Source organism: Arachis ipaensis, chromosome B2, assembly GCF_059453495.1.
Source record: "Arachis ipaensis isolate K30076 ecotype BB chromosome B2, ASM5945349v1, whole genome shotgun sequence".
Lineage (NCBI taxonomy): Eukaryota > Viridiplantae > Streptophyta > Magnoliopsida > Fabales > Fabaceae > Arachis > Arachis ipaensis.
In genome coordinates this window covers 114478774-114499800 of record NC_142437.1, presented here as the reverse complement: position 1 = coordinate 114499800, position 21027 = coordinate 114478774, and the positions used below count along the sequence as shown (strand labels likewise).

General features: G+C 30.8%; 1 pseudogene; it reads left to right on the top strand.

Annotated features, from left to right (window-relative positions):
- The first annotated feature begins 10044 nt into the window (after positions 1 to 10044).
- LOC107625891 (uncharacterized) lies at positions 10045 to 18985 on the top strand (annotated as a pseudogene).
- The last annotated feature ends 2042 nt before the right edge of the window (positions 18986 to 21027 follow it).

The window sequence follows — 21027 nt, the reverse complement described above, 5'->3', positions numbered from 1 at the left end:
CTCTGAGCTTATAAGAAAAAATCCGACCTCTTTCGGAGATACGACTTTTTTGGAGCAATATTCCAAGCAAAAATTGCCATAAGAAGTTCATACAAAGAAGTGTCTCAATTGGAGACCTCGTCATGATCCAAAATGATATCGGGTTGAAATCAGGCTACGGAAAGATGGCATCAAAATGTGAGGATCCCAACAAGTCATTTAAGACTTGGGAAAGAGCAACCGCGAAATATCTGAATTACTTGAAAACGATCTACCTAGATTGTACCACGCCTCCAACACGAAGGAGGGGTCTTAACGAGGCATTATGACAAGGACTAAGATATAAGAATGCTAAAAACTCTTAGTTCCAACTACCAAAGATGCAATTTACTCATTTTTTTCATCAATAATACTTCAATATCTACTACAAGCACCAATTTAAGCTCGACAAAGCACAAAAATTATTGCCCAATCTCGATGGTTGGTAAGATAAAGCAACGAGGTCCAAATTAGTATAAGAAATTATATAAGCAGATCGTGGTCCGACCTCGTTAAATCACTTGTACAAAAACGAGGAGGTAAAAAGGGCAACGTTAAAATGAACCGCAAAAGTAACTTGAATTAAAACATGACCGACCTCTTAAGGGTGACGTGATCATAATTAACACGAAGAAGAGGTAAAAACAAATCTAAATCCGACCTCACAGCAATTTGAAAAAAATTGAAAAAAAAAAGGTGATTTGTAAGAATTCTTCCCCAAGAGATAAGTATCCGATCTCACTAGGTCAACACAACTAACATAAAACAAGTTATCCGAACTCCAAGAGCAGCTCAACCAAACGAGTTGAAAGGAGGGTCCAAAATAACTAGCAACGAAAGGCATCGACCTCTTATGGTCGAAGCACAGAGAACTTACCATAAAATCAAAACAAGACCTCCCCGACCTCTAAAAAAGTTTGAAATAATAGAGTTATGAGAAAAATGTCTTACAAAAGCAACAAAATCACATAAAAATAAACAAGCACCAATTCTAGGTAAAACAAGTTGTACAGCAAAGGCAACTTGTCTCCAAAAATGACTTGTAAAACCTCAACTTCAAATCCAAGCATGTCATATCATAAATGATGCAAAAATCATAGAAGATATGATAGAAGACAATAAAGTAGAAGCAAAGTGTTATAAAGCCCAAAAGGCAACTCAGTATAAAAAAATTTATAAAAAATTATTCATAAAAGACTTACAAGTCGGGTAATCAAAACAAAGATATAAAAGAAATCAAGGAGCAGCTCCAACATCGGCTGGAAGGACGACCTCCACCTAAAAAGCTCCTACATCAGCATCTAGAACGCTCTCATCCTTTTGTACGACCTCCTTAAGAGAGGTTGGGTGCAGGACCTCTTCCAAAATAGTAGAAGTGTTCAACATTTGAAGAGCTGGGGCACCTTCATCATCCTCTAGAATTAAAACAATCTGGCCACCAATCACAATTTTATTAGGGTTAATGACAGAGATATCAACTCCAGTGGCTATTACTTGAAATTGGGCCTTTAAATTTTCTACAAGGTCGTCCATGCCCTTTCCAATAGAGCCCTCCAACTCCTCGTGCTGAATCTTCAACTCCTCCAACTCAGTCATTAAATCAAGCTTCTCCCCATAAACTCAGGTATAGCTCACTTCTACTTTTTTCTTCAAAGCCTCCACCTCCCACTGCGTCTTGGCCTTCTTCAAGCTTGTCTACCTCTCCTCAAAGGTTGGATACCTCCTTTTGAGTGGCATTAAAGGGAGTTTGGCGAAGCCATTTTAGAAGGGCTGTTCAAACTCCAATATCACGAATGTCCCTTTGCCACCACCTCAACATTCTTCTCCAAAGAGGTATCATCCATGACAATGGAACTCCCAGGAAGGATGTACTCCTCGCTAAAGGAAATAGAGTCAAACTTTTTGTTGTAGATACCGCCATACTTGTTGGAGGGAGCTTTGCACTTACGAGAAGTACCTGAGTCCGACTCTTATCCTGTGTCCGAAAAAGAAGGAACGGGTGGAACAAAAACTTGGGCACCAGAGCCCTTAAGAGGAGAAGTTTGAGCAAGCTGTTCAGACTAAAAAGAAGTCAGACAGTGCTGAGAAGAAAAAGCAGGTGTAGCGACCGACTTCTTGGTCTGTTTAAGTTGCATATGCCGAGCTGTTGCGTTTTTCTTTGCTTGGCGAAGTTTGTTATAAGAAGCCGAGCCACTTGTCATTTTTTCTACAAATAGATAAAAAAAAATATTTAGTAACAAGATAAGCACACAAAAGCTATCTAGAAATTAAATCTATCTACCTAGCTCGGTTCTGACATAGCTCGTCTTGGATGACGTGAATTTTTTTGTATCCAGAAAAAGAGATGAGGTTCAAATTGGTGTCCAATAGTTATAATAAGGCTTGATGATTTAACACAATGCGAACCCACGATTTGAGAGAAATCGAGTAAAAAATAATCATATGCTCTAAGCAACTCACGTTAAAAAGGTCATACAGCAAGAAGAAGGATAACTCGGTTTAAACGAGTAGTGTCAGTCGACCATATCCTCAACAAAAACAACTTGTGTCAAGCACAAGTCGTGTCAACCTAAAAGCAAAGCTTTAAAAGTGATTTGTATAAAAACAAATTATTAAAGCAAAGTATTAAAAAGTGATTTGTATCAAAATGAATCACTAAAGCAAAATCGAAACAACTTGATATACAACAAGTGGTACTTCAAAAAAAATGTAAAAAAATTACTTGTATAAAAATAAGTCATCTATAAAACAACTCGAAATGAACGAGTTGAACAAATCATTGAAAGGCTTCATTCAATAATCCGATCCGCTTGATTGCTCGAGTCCGACTTCATAAAACTCGATCTCAAGCAGGGGCATAATGGATAAAACAACAAAGTCCGATAACTATAAAGATGATCTGAAACTTTACAAACTAAACAAGTTAAAAAAAAGTTGTGAAGTCCTAAAAACAACTCGAATTAAACGAGTTGCATGAAATCAGATAAAGAAATAGCCACATTTTAAGTAAACAATTTGTATCAAAATAAGTCGTAAGAAATTAGAACTATAAGTTTCAAAAATGATTTGATTAAAACAAGTCATTAAGTCACAAAACAACTCGAACTAAACGAGTTGCATGAAATCCGATCAAGAAATAACCATGTCTCAAAATAAGCGATTTGTACCAAAAATAAAGTCATGCAACAAATCTACAATCTTCAAAACAACTCGATATAAAATGAGTTGTACAAAATCAGAATAAGCTTCAGAAAGGTGATTTATATTAAAACAAGTCATGCATCCTCAAAACAACTCGAATTGAACGAGTTGTACGAAATTAGGACAAGAAATATTTGTTGGTTAATCAAGATGTGCTAAAATCAGTCATACAGAGCCTACAAGCCTTAAATAACTCAGAAAGAACGAGTTGTACAAATCAGTTCTAGAAAAAAAGACTTGGCAAAAAAAAGTCATATAAAGAGAATAAGTCGCACAGAACATAAAAAACGACTTATAATATCAAGTCACCAAATGACAACTTTTAAGGAAGTAACAACTACACTGCAACAAAATGATAGCGCATGAAAAAACGCACAAATAGTTACGGAGTAATGTTACAAAAATGTTACATCATTCAAATCATGTTGAGTCGACCGATCACCTCGACTTTAGACATCAAACTACTAAACAATTTCTCCACAGCTCAACATTTCGACTTGGTCATCTAATTGCTTGAGTCCAACTTTGTAAAGCTCGACCTCGAGTAGGGGCACTGTTCATGCACTGACCCACAATTTAACTAGACCCAAAATGAATAAAGCCCAATATACAAACATCGTCTGACATACCCCTACCCGATCTCATAGAGGTCGGACACAGTAACATGAGTTCGGTCCAACTTATCTAAATAAGTAACTGATTCCTAAGATATCTCCTATTTATCTAGAAGGAAGATCTCAACAACTTCTAAGATAAAGGGAACGGTTATCCACCAACAAAGGTGGAACTACTCCAAAAGGTAGTTATCTATTCTACTATAAATACACTGACACCCCTCATGCATATTCACATTCTGATCTACTAAAAATCTTCTTAAATCTCTTGCTAACTTAAGTATCGGAGTCTCTTGCAGATACCACCCCCACCTCCTCACGAGGAACTCGGACAGGCAACACTTCGACACCAAACAAATCAGACGCTACCACACGAAGAGATTTTGACCTCACATTTAGACCCAAATCAACGTTTCAATAATCTTTGAAACAGTTAATATATATATATATATATATATATATATATATATATATATATATATATATATATATATATATATATATATATAGATGAAATCAAATTATATCTCTCAATTTGAAACATAATTTTGTTAGAATTTTATCCAAACTCAAAATTTGAATTTAAAACTCATGATAGGATAACTCGTTATTCTTAAGTGGTATTTAGCATTATCAATTATTATATTCTTCATATAAGCAAAGAATATAATAATATTTTATTTAAATTAAGATAATTATTTATGTAATCAAATCAAAATAATAAATAAAATAATCTTTTAACAAAGATTTTTATATATAATTTAATAAATGAAATTTATTAATTTTAATCTAATGAATACTATTATATACATATTAAATCTTTTAAAATTATTAATTGGTCAATAACAAATTCTCAAATGTTATTCCCAATTGGGCTGGAAAATAAAAAAAAAATACCCGATCCTTTTTAACAATCATAATAGCGAAAACAGTTTGAGTTAAATTATAATTTTTTAATAATAATATAAATCTCTAAATTTAATATAAAAAAACCTTGCTATTTTTATTCTCTATTTAAATGATAAATATAATAATAACAGTGAATTATTTGATCGAGGCATAATAAACTGAATTATAGTCGTACTATTGTTCCCACAATGATTATGTGCAAATAATGTTTATATTATTGTGCCTTATATATGAGAAGGAAGATACATATAGATATATAAATATAAATATGTAGCTATTGCACTTATATATAGACACGTTATAGTTGTAATATGGCAACTAAAATAATCACACTAGATGACACCAGCAGCAGCAATATCAGTTACATTCAAGTTACAATAATTACTCAGGAATTAGAAGGTAAAATTAACTTCTAAATATGAACATCACATCAAACTTGATTTTGTTACAATATAATTGACACAACAACAACAACGCCGAGCATGAAATTTAAAATATTGTTGAAATTATTAACCACCTAATAAGATCTTTTATTACTCGGGTTTTATACTAATGAATAATTAGAAAAGCATGATGAGCTGCATGACTAAATAATAATATAAGCTGATTAAGAAGTTAATCACTACTATTCACTAAAATAAGGGCATTAACATATTCTAACACATAATATATATGAACAATAGAATATACGAATATTGTTTTTTTTTTTTTTTTTTTGTCCAATTTGTACTTTTAGAATGCAAATTTGGGTGATTGGATTGTTCTAGTTGCCATGCTAGTGAAGCTGTGCAGCCTACCACGTTGATCTTAGCTTTCTCAAATTAGTTCAAAATATTTATTTACAGTGATTTATCTATCATCATTATTGGTTTGGTGTAGACCATAATAATAAGATATACCAAATTATCTCCAGTTTTTTTTTCAGAATTAATTAAAACAAAAGCTAACATATGGAAAGAGATTACCTCCTAAACTTTTTTATATTAATTATTGATTTATATAACAAAACTAATTTATTTTGATGTCTTGATAAGTTGATAACACTTTTAGTATAAAAAGAGAAGAATTAGTCAATATTAGTTCAAAAATAAAGCAGAAAAAAAAAAGCGTTGACCACTTAAAATTTCTGATAATAATAATATTAAAACTTACTAATTCAAAAAAAATTAAAATTTACTAAGAGATCTTCATCTCACTCTCTATTTCTTCAAATATGACTTATATAGTATAACATTATTAGTCATATTAGATTAATGGAATTTCTAAAAATGGGGTTCAAAATATCAATGATTCAACTGAAAAAGAAGTACAATTTATAACTTTTAAATATACTAGAGAATTTAAATGGAATACAATATTCTACATAGCCATCATGATTCACATGAAAGAATAGTACTTAAGCTATTGAACACCAACATAAATTACTAGTGGCTGGCTATTAATTAAGTTCCCAAAACATTGTGAGCTCTAGAGATGCTGCTGCCTAATTTGGTGGTTCATGAAGAATGCATGGGGACCATAGGGGAATTTATAAATATATTTGGCCTAATAATACAAAGGCAAAAAGGTAATGGGGGAATGAAGTGAAGTAGCTATAGGAGTATAGGACTAAGCATCTTTCTCATAATCACATGTGATGATACATAGTGTATGATTCAAACTAGGCTTAGGTAATGGGAGGCTTTTGAGTGTGCCTGACTTAGCATTAGTATGAACCCTAAGTCATCACAAGTCTCAACCCTTCATAATGTGTGCATAAAAAGAGTGGCTCCTAAACAATTGAAAAAAAATTATATCTCACCGTAACTGAATTTTATAAAAATAACTAAGCGTGTACTGTCATATTAATAAAAATAATTAATTTTTAAATTTATTATTAAAAAATTTTAGATAAATTTAAACCCTATAAAAAATTAACAAGAGAAATTAATAAACAAGGAAGAAGCAAGCCTCTTTAGAAAAAGGGTTCAATTTCAAACCCTAGCTAATATAATAAGTGGGACAAAAATTATCTTCTTGGTACTTTGCATATGCCCTTTTGTGGTTAAGTCACAGGTTAATAACAATTGAGGACACAACTACTATGCTTTGTGTGATTTTGCTTGGTTATCACTTATCACATCAGAAAGTAATATAGTGAAAGAAGTGGAAACAACTTTAGGGCCACTTCAATAAATTCTTGGCAACTAATTGAGCATCTTGTTCTTGCTTTATCATTGAACTATCACTATTTCACACATGGGTTGCTGCTAATTTTTCCTCTCTCTCTCTCTCTCTCTCTCTCTCTCTCTCTCTCTCTCTCTCTCTCTCTCTCTCTCTCTCTCTCTCTCTCTCTCTCTCTCTCTCTCTCTCTCTCTCTCTCTCTCTCTCTCTCTCTCTCTATATATATATATATATATATATTGTATGGTGGAGTTGCCATATGTTAGGTAATATAATAAGTACATACATGCTAGCAAATAAATTTATTATAAGTTTAATTTATGTGTTTTATTTTGAAAGGTTGTTGTTAAACTGTAACCAACTTCTATCATGAAATAAATATATAGAGGGTAAGGTCATGATTTATGTTTGACATTTTTTTTTCCTCATTGTATTAAATATACAATTGTCAATGGCCAAAAGAGAAGGCTAGTTTAGTTGGAACAAACCAAAAAGAAACTTATGCATTGCTGCTTACCAAACTATGGGTCAAAGGATATTTAGTGTATGTGCACTACTTTATAAATTGACATTACATACACAGTTATTTAATTAAGTATTATTATATTAAAAAGTATTTAATTTAAACAAAATTGTAAAAAAGGTCCTTTTCTATTTCTAGTTAACAAGAGAATCAATTTTTCTTATTCAAAATCAGCCAATTTTTTAAATTTATTTTTATTTTAAATTTTAAATTTTAAACTCTAAATTCTCAAAAGAATAAACATTAAAAAATAATTTTTATAATAAAAAATTTATTAATTTTGATTAATTAAAAATTAATTCTTTATACTTATTCATATTTTTTATAAACCACAAAATTTTTTCACTGTTTAAAATTTTTAGATGTTAAAACAATAAATTATTTGATTGGGTGTTAACTAGTTAACTATTTAAGATTCGTTTAAAAAGTTTTAAAAACTATTTTTTTTAAAATTTTTAACTTATAAAAAGTAACAGAATACTCCTTCGTGCTCTTGCATCTTTGTAACAAGTAATTAACACTAATTCCAATTTGTCATTGCCTACTCTCTTAAGAGTTCTTTAAATAGTTAAATACATTTAATTGAATAGCAAAATAAAATATTTTGTATACTGTTTTTTCATATCAATTGAACTCCAAAATCACTATTCTCTCACCGTTTGTTCCGGGAGGCTCTAGATGAACTAATATTAATGCTGTAAATTTTCTCAATTTTTGTTAATTAAGATTAGGGGTTAGCCATTTGAGAAAGCAATTTCAAAAGTTTGGCAGTTACATAACCTTTTCACATGCATGCCTAATTGAATTGAATCCCATGCCATATGTGTGTGCTTTGCTTGACTTATAAAACAAGTTTGGTTCTCCTTTGTACCTCTACAAGGAAATATGATCTTATTAATTCAACTTGATTGTGGGGAGGCATTAAAAGGGGAAGGTTAACTCTCATCATTCCGGATTAAAATTAGTCAAATCAATGTAACTAAAAACAAAAAGTCAAAGAATTCTGATTAAAAGTAGTCACATAATAATATGAGTTTAATTTTGATATAGTAACAATATAAAATATTTTACATAATTATAAAATTATATTCATTCTTTTAAATAATTATTTATGTGATTAATATAAAAGATAATTATTTTACTGATGTGATGTTATGTAATCAAATGCATGTATAAAATTATTTTATTCTAACAGTATATCAAAATTAAATTCAAAATATACATGCATAGAAGAGAGAAAAGCTATAAACTACTAGTAAATAGACGAACGTTAATCTCATGTATATTAGAGACCCATCATCTTATCATGTTTTAGCTCATAGATTTCTTTTCCAAGTAGGCATGCGTTTAATGCTATGTAACCCAAAACATAAAAGTGTGTTAACACAGAGTTAATTAAGTGAACAATTAACAAGTGAAGAAAATGGTAGTAATGATCAATGTTGTCAAATTCGCAAGTTAACTCTACGAGTTTACGAATTTAAATAGTAGAATCGAGTTAATTCGGATACAAATTCGTTTATGGGTAGATTCGGGTAGAGTAGACTCGGATAAACTCGGTCAAACTCGTGAGTTTATTCACGAGTCAGCGAATTTGTTTTGGTTGGCTTTTTTGCCAAAATGGCACCATTTTGGACAAAAAAAAAAAAAGACAGCAACGAAGCAACCCACTAACCCAGCTAATCCTAAATCCCCTTTGCTCGCACTCACTCTCTTCTCTTCTCCAAGCTCTCTTCTTCTTCGCGTTTCGTCATCAACGGTCCATCCCTCGCCACCAACCGTCCTCGATCCCTCGCTGCCATTCGCCGTTCTCCAAACCACCGTTCTCTCACTCTTGTTCTCTCATTCAGCTCGACACACTCTCACTCTCTCACTCCATGTTCTGCATCGAAGAACGCGGATTCGTGGAGTATAACAGTCAGCACAACACAGCAACGCCAGTGTCAGCCACGCTTCCGTCAGTCATCGTGGAGCACAGCACAGCAACGCGGCAACGCCAGTGTCAACTACTCAGCTGAGTCTACTTCATTCTGCCATCTCATCCTTCAAGTATGCTTAAAAATAAATTAGTTACTGAATTGAATCAATTGATGCATTTGGTAGTTGTTATTTGTTAGTGTGAGTTTAATTTGTTCTGAATTGCTGCATTTTAGAATTTGTAGTTGTTACTTCTTATTTGTTAGTGTGTCTGTGTGTGTTAGACTGTTAGATACTTAGATGTTATTGAATTCGAAACTATGAAATAGTGAAATATGAATTTGTTGTTGACTTGTTGTTGAATTTGCTAATTTCTATTATAATTTTCTTTCTTGTATTCAAGAGCAGATCTTGTTTACTTAGTTTTATCTGAATTTGTTATTGACTTGGTGTTGTTAACTTGCTATAATTGAATTTCATGTAAGTTTGGTATGTTTTGTTGAAGCAAAATCTTATCCTTTAGCATGGCTGTAATTTTTATATTATTGTAAAATTCCTCAACAATATGATCCTTAAAGTAGAATCTTATTTGTATTTCTTTGTTCTTCTAACGGTCTATTACAAGAATAAGTGGATAATTTTACTTAATTATTTACTTTGTGCTTTGCTGATTTGTTGATTTAGGGACGAAAATACAAAATGTCTGAGAATGTTGGTTCAGGGACAAAGTCTTCAGTTCTTAGTATTCCTAGACCTACTGTTTTTAGGAGAAAAAATACAACTGAAAATAGAAGTGATATAGGATGGAAACATGGGATTGATGTTCAAGGCAATGATAAAAAAGTGAAGTGTAATTATTCTTCAAAGACTAAGCGGAGAAATTTATAGGTTCAAGCATCAACTTGCCGGTACTAAAGAGGATTCAGAGCCTTGTGCTTCAGTACCTGAAAAAGTTAAGGCTGTGATGTTGAAGGTCTGTGTGGAGGCTAAAGAAGCATCATTAAAAAAGAGAAGATTTGGTGAGGATGAGGATTATCCTAAGCAACAGAAAAGGAAAAGGAGAAGGACAATTCTCAATAAAAGGGAAAAGATATGCGCAACTTTGTCACAAAAGGAAAAGGAGCTCAAGTTTAATCAACAATAAATCAAACGATGAAGAAGGATCTAAAGGAACAATGTGATCAGCAATGTACTATATTTTTCTATACAAGTGCTATTCCTTTCAATATTATTAAGAATCCTGAGTTTTTAAAGTTTTGTGAGTTGGTTGGGAGATATGGAATTGGCTACAAACCCCCTTCTTATCATGAGTTGAGAGAAACTCAATTAAAAAAAGCAGTGACCAATGTTGATGAAATGCTTACAGAGTTTAAGGCAGAGTGAAAGAGAACTGGTTGTTCAATCATGTCGGATGGATGGACAGATAAAAAAGGCATAGTATTTGTAACTTCTTGGTGAACAGCCTCAAAGGAACAGTTTTTTTTTATTCATTGGACACTTCTGACATATCAAAAATAACAGATAAAGTTCTCAAGATGCTAGAAGATGTTGTGAAATTTGTTGGCGAAGAGAATGTGGTCCAAGTTGTTACAAACAATGCTGCTAATTATAAGGCTGCTGGAGAAAAATTAATGGAGACTAGAAAAAGTTTGTATTGGACACCATGTGCTGCGCACTGTATTGATTTGATATTAGAGGATTTTGAAAAGAAGTTAAAGATGCATGAAACAACCATAAAAAAAGAAGAAAAATCACCACTTTTATCTACTCCAAGAGTATGCTCATTAGCATGTTGAGAAACTTTACAAAATGAAAGGACTTGATTCGGCTAGGTGCCACAAGATTTGCTACTGCCTATTTGACTCTCACTTGTCTTCATGATAATAAAGGTCCATTGGTGACTATGTTTACTTTTGATGCTTGGAAGGCAACTAAGGTTGCATCAACACCAGAAGGAATAAGAGTCCAAAACATGGCCTTGGATAGTAGGCTATGGAAGAATATTGTCATATGCCTCAAGGTTGTTGCTCCTCTCATTACAGTCCTTCGCTTGGTAGATTCAGATGAAAAACCAGGCATGGGTTTCATATTTGAAGACATGAGAAAAGTCAAAGAAACAATCAAGACTAATTTTGGTTGTGTTAAAAAAAGATAATTTTGACTAATTGATTTTCTTAATATTTGATTGTCAATGTATCATGTTAGTTGTTACCATATTTTCTTATTATATTCAGTTATTTATTTAATTTTTTTATTCTTATTCATTTACATTGTTATTTTTAGTTATGAACCTATATGAAAAATTATTGATGGGAGGTAAGAAAGCCAATTGCATAGGCCACTGCATGCTGTTGCGTATTATCTTAATCCTCATTATCAATATGATCCTAATTTTATGGTTGATGATGCTGACATTAAGATTGGTCTATATGCTTGTTTGAAAAAATTGGTTCCTAACCAAGAAGAAAGGAAAAATATTGGTCTACAACTTCCTGACTTTCATTATGCTAGAGGCCTCTTTGGCAATGAAACTTCCAAGAGTAATAAGAAGACTATGCTACCTGCTGAGTGGTGGGACTTTTATGGAGATAGCTGTCCAGAACTAAAGAAGTTTGCTATTCGAATTCTAAGCTTAACTTGTAATTCATTTGGTTGTGAGCGTAATTGGAGTGCATTTGAAATGGTAATTCCTAGAACTATTCTTCATTTATTTTAATTTTGATTTTTGTATATTTGTTAACTATTGGTATTATATATGTTTAGGTTTATACAAAGAGAAGAAATGGGTTGTATAAAAAAATGAATGATTTAGTGTATGTGATGTATAACTTGAAGTTAAAGGGCAAGCAAATTAGAAAAATTCCGGAACTTGAATTTGAGGCAGTGCATTCTGATGATGAGTGGATAACTGAAGATGCTAATGAGAATGTTGCTGAAAGTGTTGAGCATTCTCACCTGCCAACAAATGACAATACTATGATGATCCAAATAATAATGAATTTGCTATTCCAAGTATGAATAGTAATGAATTCAACATTGGGAAGGAGGTGAGAATGAGTTCATTGGGGATCCACAACAAAATTTAATGGAGGAAGAACATGAACATGTGAATGATGATGATTATGTTGGTCATGTCGGACTGAACTTGAAAGAAATGTTGTTTCTAATGAAGATAGTGAAGATGATGATGTTGATGCCATGGAAGATGAAGATATTGGAAGATTTCAGTTTTAGACTTTTAGTTTATTAGAACATTTAATTGTTGTTTTGTTGTTTTTTTTCAGTTGTGTAATTGTATTATATGATGCTTACTTGTGTGACTGTGTGTTTTATTATGTTGAACTAGATATATACTTGTGATTTGTGAATAATTTAAATGTATGTTCTAGAATTTATTATAATTGTAGTATTATATTAATTTATTATGTATTTTGATGTTGAAATTGTTAAGTTTGATGTCTATATTTGAGTATATATATATATATATATATATATATATATATATATATTATACACGATATATATATATTTTTTACAAAAAATTTATAATAGGGTAAACTCGTACGAGTCGAGTCTGACAACTTTGGTGATGATAACTGATGAAAAGTATTCTCAGTATAATTCATGAGCAAGATATGGTTATTTGGTTGTTTTATTTTTGATAAATTGAACTCATCTTTTTTTTTAATTAGTCTTGTTAGAGAGTATAACAAAAACTATGGGAATAGATCTTCTCATTTTTTTTTTAATTGAGAGAGTAAAGTGTGATCTTTAATATTTAAATATTTTTTCTCTCGTTTTTTTATCTTATTTATAAAATTAATAGTAAAAAATCACACTTTATTCTCTCAAATAAAAAAAAATTGAGAGAATCTAATCCCTAAAAATCACTAATAATTAACTAACAAAAAATGAATCTATTGAATGATTAAAAAAATATGAGTTTAATTTTAATCCATTAATAGTGTAAAATATTTTACATTATTATTCAATTACATCTATTTTTTTGCGATAATTATTTATATAATCAATATAAAAATTAGTTATTTTTATTTATGTAATATTATATAACTAAATATATATAAAATTACTTAATATGATAATACATCAAAATTAAATTAAAAAATTATATATTTAAAAATTAAAATTAGTCAAATTTAACCTAAAATTACCCACAATATAATTTTCAAAAATATTTTTTTTATTATCTACAATATTTTACAACCCGACATGTTAAGGATTAATTTATCGCTAATCTAAATTTTATTTAAGAATTTATCATTAACAAAAAATTGTTGCATATACAAAATAGTATTCGAATTTTTAATACTTATTTAAATAAATGAGTGAACCGATTATTCAACTTACTCAAGTTAACCTTTAAAAACATGTATTAATCTCGAATAAATCTCAACTCTCAAGTATATACACTAATTTCCGAGAAGAGAATTTCCACTTGATTTGTCCAAGGACATGCACAAGCGCATACATGCATTGGCACAAAGAAATCAAATACACCAACCACACTATATATATCATACATTCATACACATCATATGAATCCAATGGTCAAATAATTTATTACCAAATATATATTTATTAGATATAATCTTTTTTGCTGAAGCAAAATCAGGTGCATGCATGGTGCCATTGAAATACATAGAAACATAATACATGTATCACTCTTTGTACATAAAGTATACGTAGTACATGTTTTTTTATATCAAAATGTATCCGTTTATAAGTTTTTATTTTCAAAAAGAAAAATATACTATATCTTATCGGTGTTTAGAAGAATGCCGAATAATGTAGCAAACTCGAAGCATCAACACTATTCCATTTACATATTACGTAATAATAGGTGCCAAATTTGATGATTTGAAACGTTCCCTCGGGAAAGTGATCCTTTTTCTCTTTCAATTATGATAATGATGATGATGTATAGCATTGGCTAGACCTTTGACATGGAAAATGAAAGCTACTGAAAAAGGATCACTTTGTTGACTCTCTCCTTTTCTGGGAACCTTTTATTTTGAAGCCGTACCCCCCTGTATAACCAAAATTTTGTCTCTTTCTCTACATTATCAAAAGAAATTTTTTTTAGCTAATATATATCTTTAAAAAAACAGAAAAAACACCTAATAAATTAAATTTATCGTTAGTAAAAGATTTTAATTTTTTTAATAAATATAAAATATATATTAAAAATTTAAATGTTTTATATTTTTAATAAAAAAATTTTATTTATAATTTTAACATATATTTTTAAGATATAAAATAAATAAACATTTTTTTGCATGGAATAAAGTGAATTATTGGACAAAATAAAATAATAAATATACATTTTAATCCATTTAAAATTCATAAGTATATTAAAAAAATTACTATGAATTTTGGTGGATAATATTAGGACTCTCTTATGAAATTTTTGTTGAGTTTACTTTCTATATATTGTTAGGGTAAAAATTTTGATGATAGGAAGTAAGATAGGGATTTTTTGGGGATATATATGACAATTTATTTTAATTTTTTAGTAACTATATAAAAAAGTGTAAATAAATTTCTGATTGCACAAGAAATTTTTTCTCTTTCTTAAAAAAATGGTCCGATACAAGCTTTTTTCAAACATCTCCACCACCATGTCTAGTGAGAGAACATGCATGAAAGTGGCACCCACTCTCACAAGTCAAGAATACACAAGCACAATAATCTTACTCTTATTTTGCTCCTCCTTTTGATGTATGTTGCACCCTTTATCTTTTCTCTTTATTTTTTAATGGATGGTTTAAGAACCGACCCACCGACTTGTATGGCCCTCTTAGTTCTCAACCATTAAGGCCACCCAACCCAACCTGTCTTTACTCTTTAATCTTTCTATAATACTTCATTATTCTTTACTTATCTAATTTTTTATTGATAAAAACTATTTTAACTAAATTAGTTATTGTATATTTATGTATAAATATATATGTTATTTTTAATATATATTTTATATTTTAATATATATTTTATATGAATATCTGATTTTATAATTGAATTTAAATGTATATGTAGCAATGTAGCATGATTGTTATTGATAATATGTGTTTTGTTAATGGGTTTAACATCTTAATTTATAAGCCTTATAATAGAAGTTGTCTCTTTATTTTTATTCTTTCCCTTCAGAAAAGAAGGTTTTTATAATTGATAAATTATGAAATAGGAATATAAAACATTAAGGGGAACTTTTATTTTAAAAAGGAGATGAATATAATGACAAAAGTATTTATATACGAAAATATATATACAGTTATATATGTTTACCACATTTGGAGATAATATAGTAGGAATAATTTTTCTATCTTAATAATGGCAGAATATCTCTGTATTTATATCTTAAAACTAATTATTAAATGAGATTAAAAATAAATAAATTGTATTTTTTCAATAATGAATAATAAAGTTGTATTTTTATATATATATTTATCAAATTAAATTTTTATTTAATATAAATATATTTGATGATCTAATGAAACATGTTAATTTTAAACTTGCCAAATAATAATACTTGCAATTGTATATCATTCACCAATAATAAAAAAATAATAATAATCAATCTTAATCATAATATATACAATTCACATTAGCAAAAGGTCAAATAATAAGTGAGTGACCTCTATCCACTTTCAATTATCTAATAAGTTGGGCTGTTACCTGATTAGGTCAGCATGAATGGAAAGCACCATAAATAGTGTAACAAGATTGTTATGGGTATGATTTTTTGTGTGTCTTTTTCGTACAAATTTGTGATCTTTAAAGGGTTGAAAGGCTCATTCCTGCAAGAGCCAAGAGGTCATTTCTCATTGAAAATATTGAAACATTGGACCAAGATGGGTGGTTGGATTGGAAGCTCATAATAATCATCTTAAGAAAGAATAAAATACAGAAATGATGAAAGCATGGATATACACCAAATATGAAAGCTTAAAATCAGTATATAATTTATTTAAGGTGCACATATGTAATATTTTTTTACTTTCCATCATATTGAGAAATATACATAACTTTCTTACCTTGCACTCATCTTATCTTCTAAATAATTAGAGGAGAGAGATTCGTTTAGTATAAGTTTTTGTTGGTTTATACAGTAGAATAATTTCTTTTGAGCGATGAATTTTATTAATCTAACAGTTGAATTTCAATATTTATAATTGAGACAATAATGTTTATTTTTTGTTTTGTATTGATTTTTGTTTGGTGAAATTGGAGGCTATCAAAAAAAATTTTCACTGGGTCAGTGCTAAAAATAGAATATTATTTTAAAAAAGTAGGGATTCTTAGAACTGTTTCTAATTCCATGTCAGTTTTCGTTTTACAATGTATTATTTTAGATATGTATCACCAAAGATTTGGACATCCAACCATATCAATTATAAAAAATATCATTTTAAAATACTCTCTTTCAGTGAATAAATCAAAATTAAGTGATTCTTTGTGCAAATTTTGTTGTTTAGCTAAGTCACATTAATTATACTCATTATCTAAATCTATTTACCATGCTCCTTTTGAATTTGTTGCGTCTGATGTGTGCGAATTAGCTTTTATTATATTCTTTAAGGTTGTGTTTGGTTAGTGTCTTTTAAACACAAGACATAAATACATAGAGAGTTATAGATATAAACATACACAAATTTTAGAGTGTGTTTGGTATTGATACACAATATATACTAATATAAACTAAATATTAATGTTACCCTCTAAACTATAATCAATATTTCATCAATTATCACCGTTACCATTACTACTATTGCTTTCTATTAGTGCCACTACAAAAAAAAAAAAAAAAAAGATTTTTAGTGATAAATTTTTAGCGATCATAATATTATTGCTATAATTTCTATTTTTAAAACCATTTTTTAGTGACAATTGTATATTTATCATTGATACTATAATTTTTAACGGCAATTTAAACGATAGCCAGTAACAAGAAGCTGAAATTTTAAAAATAATAACAAATTTAAACTACTAAACCAAAAATATCTCTACTCTCGGTGCCTCGCCATTCTATCTCCCACAAACTACTCTCAGTGCTTCATTTCCTCTGAGAACCGCACACCGTTCTTCTTCTTCTTCTTCTCACATCTCCATCATTCCTTCTTCTTCTTCTTCTTCTTCTTCTTCTTCTTCTTCTTCTTCTTTATTTCATCTTTTTTATCGCTCAAATCTCTTCCAAGTTTTCATCTCAATATTAATCGCAATCTGAATCCTTTTCTCGGACAAGCTAGTGCTAATTTTGATTGAAATCTGAATCCCGCTCTAGTCATCAGCTACGAGTTCCTTAATCTCCCTCTCAATTCTGATTCTTGTGCTCCCAATTTGTGTTCTATCGCAACCTGATGCTTTTTCCCAATTCTTTTTGGTTCAATATACATTGCTGAAATTCAATTGTCACTGTTATTCTGAAATATTTATTTGATAGGATGAATTAGGATTATTAGAATACTAAATTGAGCTTGGCAATATCTGGTTCCACTTTTATGCTTCGATCTTTATAAATAGGCAGAACAATTAGACCATTAATTAACCCTGAACACCTCTGACACTTTGATGCATGCACAGATCTGGAGCAGGGGTTTAGTGTTGGGAGTGGTGGTGTTTGCTCTTCATATTTGTCTCTGCAGACGATGTTGTTGTGCTCACCGAAGATAACTTTGAGAAGGAGGTTGGTCAGGACAGAGGAGCACTTGTTGAGTTCTACGCTCCTTGGTAATAAAATAAAATAATCTCCAATCCATTTTTGGTTTCTTTGTTGATTCAATTTTTACCTTATCTAGGATTTAGTTCAGTATACAGTTCGAATAGAATATGTTATTGTCCTTTATCTCTTTGATTTTGTAGATTAATAGATATTAAACTTTATATTCTTTGATTTGATTCCTTTAATATAAGTTATTAGATGAGAGAGAGTGAGGGTACCGAGACTTTTTTTTATGCCAATTGAAGGTTCTGAATTCGTTATATATATATATATATATATTAATTTGCCAAGTTTTCACTCTGTCGAATGATTTATCATGGTGATCCAGCAAAGATAAGATGCACATTTTTTTCTTATTCTCGATCTGTGTTTCTCATACCACTTTTTTGTTACCATAGGTGTGGGCACTGTAAAAAGCTTGCCTCTAAATATGAAAAGCTCGGTTCTAGCTTTAAGAAAGCCAAATTTATTTTAATTGGCAAGGTAAGCAAGCACAAGTGGTGTTTCTCACTTTCTCTATATTCAATACTTTTCTGTAAAATACTATGAACTGTGTACAATTCCTCTGTTGACCTTACAAACTATTCATACTCAATTAGTCCTTTAAATCATGCTATATCTATAGGGTTGTGGGTAGGATGTTTGAGCAGTCAAGATGTCATTAGCAATCTCTGCTATATCTATAGGATAGCAGGGAAACAAGAGAGCATGAGGCTTACAGCAGGATCATGCTTAGTGCGCTTAGTTCGGTTTAACCCTCCTAGTATTCAGTTGGTTGCGGAAAAATTGTCATTCAAGGACCTTGCTTCATCCCTTGTCAAGGGTAGTCCAAGAGAGCAGCAAGTCAGCCTAAATCTCCTTAACATGGCAATGCTTGGAAGTTACGTGTTGACAAATATTTGAAGATACCTCATACCTCTTGCAGAGGACAAAAATTTGATCCCAAGTCTTTTGTCTCTTGTTGAGCAGGGTAGTGAAATTTTAAAAGGAAAGGCACTTTTCTTTGTGGCTCTATTTTGTAAACATGGTAGGAGGTGGCTTCCACACTTCTTAGCAGTTCATTGTTTAAACACAAAGTGGTTACAATTCACGTCCTACGGCAGCTGGCCAATCTAATTAAACTCATTGAGACACCGTTTCAAGTTAGTGACTCAACCATTGTCGCCGTTATCTTTTTAATGATATGTTTTATTGTTTAATTGTTTTCATGGACCTTGACTCGCTGCTTGTTGAAAAATAAAATGAAGGTGTTTGACTGACTGACCACAGTCACTAATTTAGTCATAAATTGATTTGATGATATATACTTGTTAATATGAAAACATGAGATTTTGGTGTTAGGAATCTTTTATATATCTCTTGATCAAATCGAATTAACAAATTCTTAAATTTGATCCATTTTTGACATATTTTTTGATTAATTAATGTCTCATAAAATGATTGCTTGATCAATATTTATTGAGGACAATCAGAATGATTCGGAGATCATAAAAGTTCAAAAGATTATGCTGTATGGTTCAAAAGATTTTGCTGTATTGTTACATTTGTATTATTGCTGTATGTGAATTTTATGAGGATTGATCGTCTTTGGTCGAATTGCTTTTGTTCTTGTTTGATAAATTAGTAAAGAGATATTCATTAAACAAGATGTATTGGAATTATAGTTTATTTCCATTTCTATTGAATAATCACCAGCAGAAAATAAGAGTCTTAAGAAATATTCCTTTTTCATAATATTACCTTTAGTATAATTATAGACTTGTAGCATTTTTTGTTGTTTAAATTTGTATCATGATTTATTACTTTTTAAGAGAAATTTATCTATTAATATTTGAGTTTAATAAAATATTTTATTTTGTAGTAATTCATTTTAGTATATTATAACTAAAAAAAGTCTTATGATTTTAGCGGCAATGGTAATGGCAACTACGAAGGTGGTAGTTTGTACATTTTTGTGTTCATACGATACACTACGAATGGAGGGCGTTGAAGGCTATAACAGAAATGAATCGTATGAGACTGAGAGGTAAAGTTGTGTTTGTCGGAGAAGCAAAATACAAGAGAATGTCGGATAGATGCAAAGGACACGAAGAAGACAGTTAGGAGGTGGCAACCGAAATGAAATGGTACATTAACCGCAACAAGAACAAGCGAACGCCCAGAAATCTTCAGCTAGCTGCTCTCAATATGGGAAAAAGGATAAAAAAGACCAAGATCCACATGGGAATGGGTGGACAAAGAAGTTGGAAGTGGTAGTGGTGAAAGAAAACTTAGACTGGCTGCAAAAATATCTAATAGGTGGAACGACAACAGCTAATAACTTTAAGTCCTTAAAGGATATAGTTGCGAAGAACTTGCCTCAAGTACGCGAAATGGGAGCATATAAAGCTCTCTTGACTTTCAACAGACTGTTGAACGTTGAAAAGACATACACGTTCAAAATGAATAGCCTACTACAGATATTTCATAGTGTTTAGAGGTGGGACGAGTGGAAAAAAGTGAATCTCGAAGAATGTGTCTAAAGTGTTTTCGGATTCCGTTACATGCTTGGACAATGGATACTTTCAAGATGATGGGAGGTCAATGAGGGGAGGTGGTTGGGTGTAATAAAATGACAAAATCATGTATCTCATCTAGTATCAGACCTATACTTATTGATACCTGTGTGGCTGTGCCATGGATGTGATCGATGAATGGGTCCATATCACAATAGGTACCAGTGGTTTCGACGTATTGGTAAAAAAGGTGGGACGAGAACCATATGATTTGCAATGTGACCTGGAAAATGTGGCGAATGATGCTGTAAGATACAATCATTGTAAAGATAAAATAATAAGGGAGTGTGATGATGTAGCTATAATGTCGAAAGGGCTAAGAAATTTGATAGATTATGGATATCAGGTAGCGATAGTAATTACGGAGGTGCTATGGGAGGAGGTTGAAGA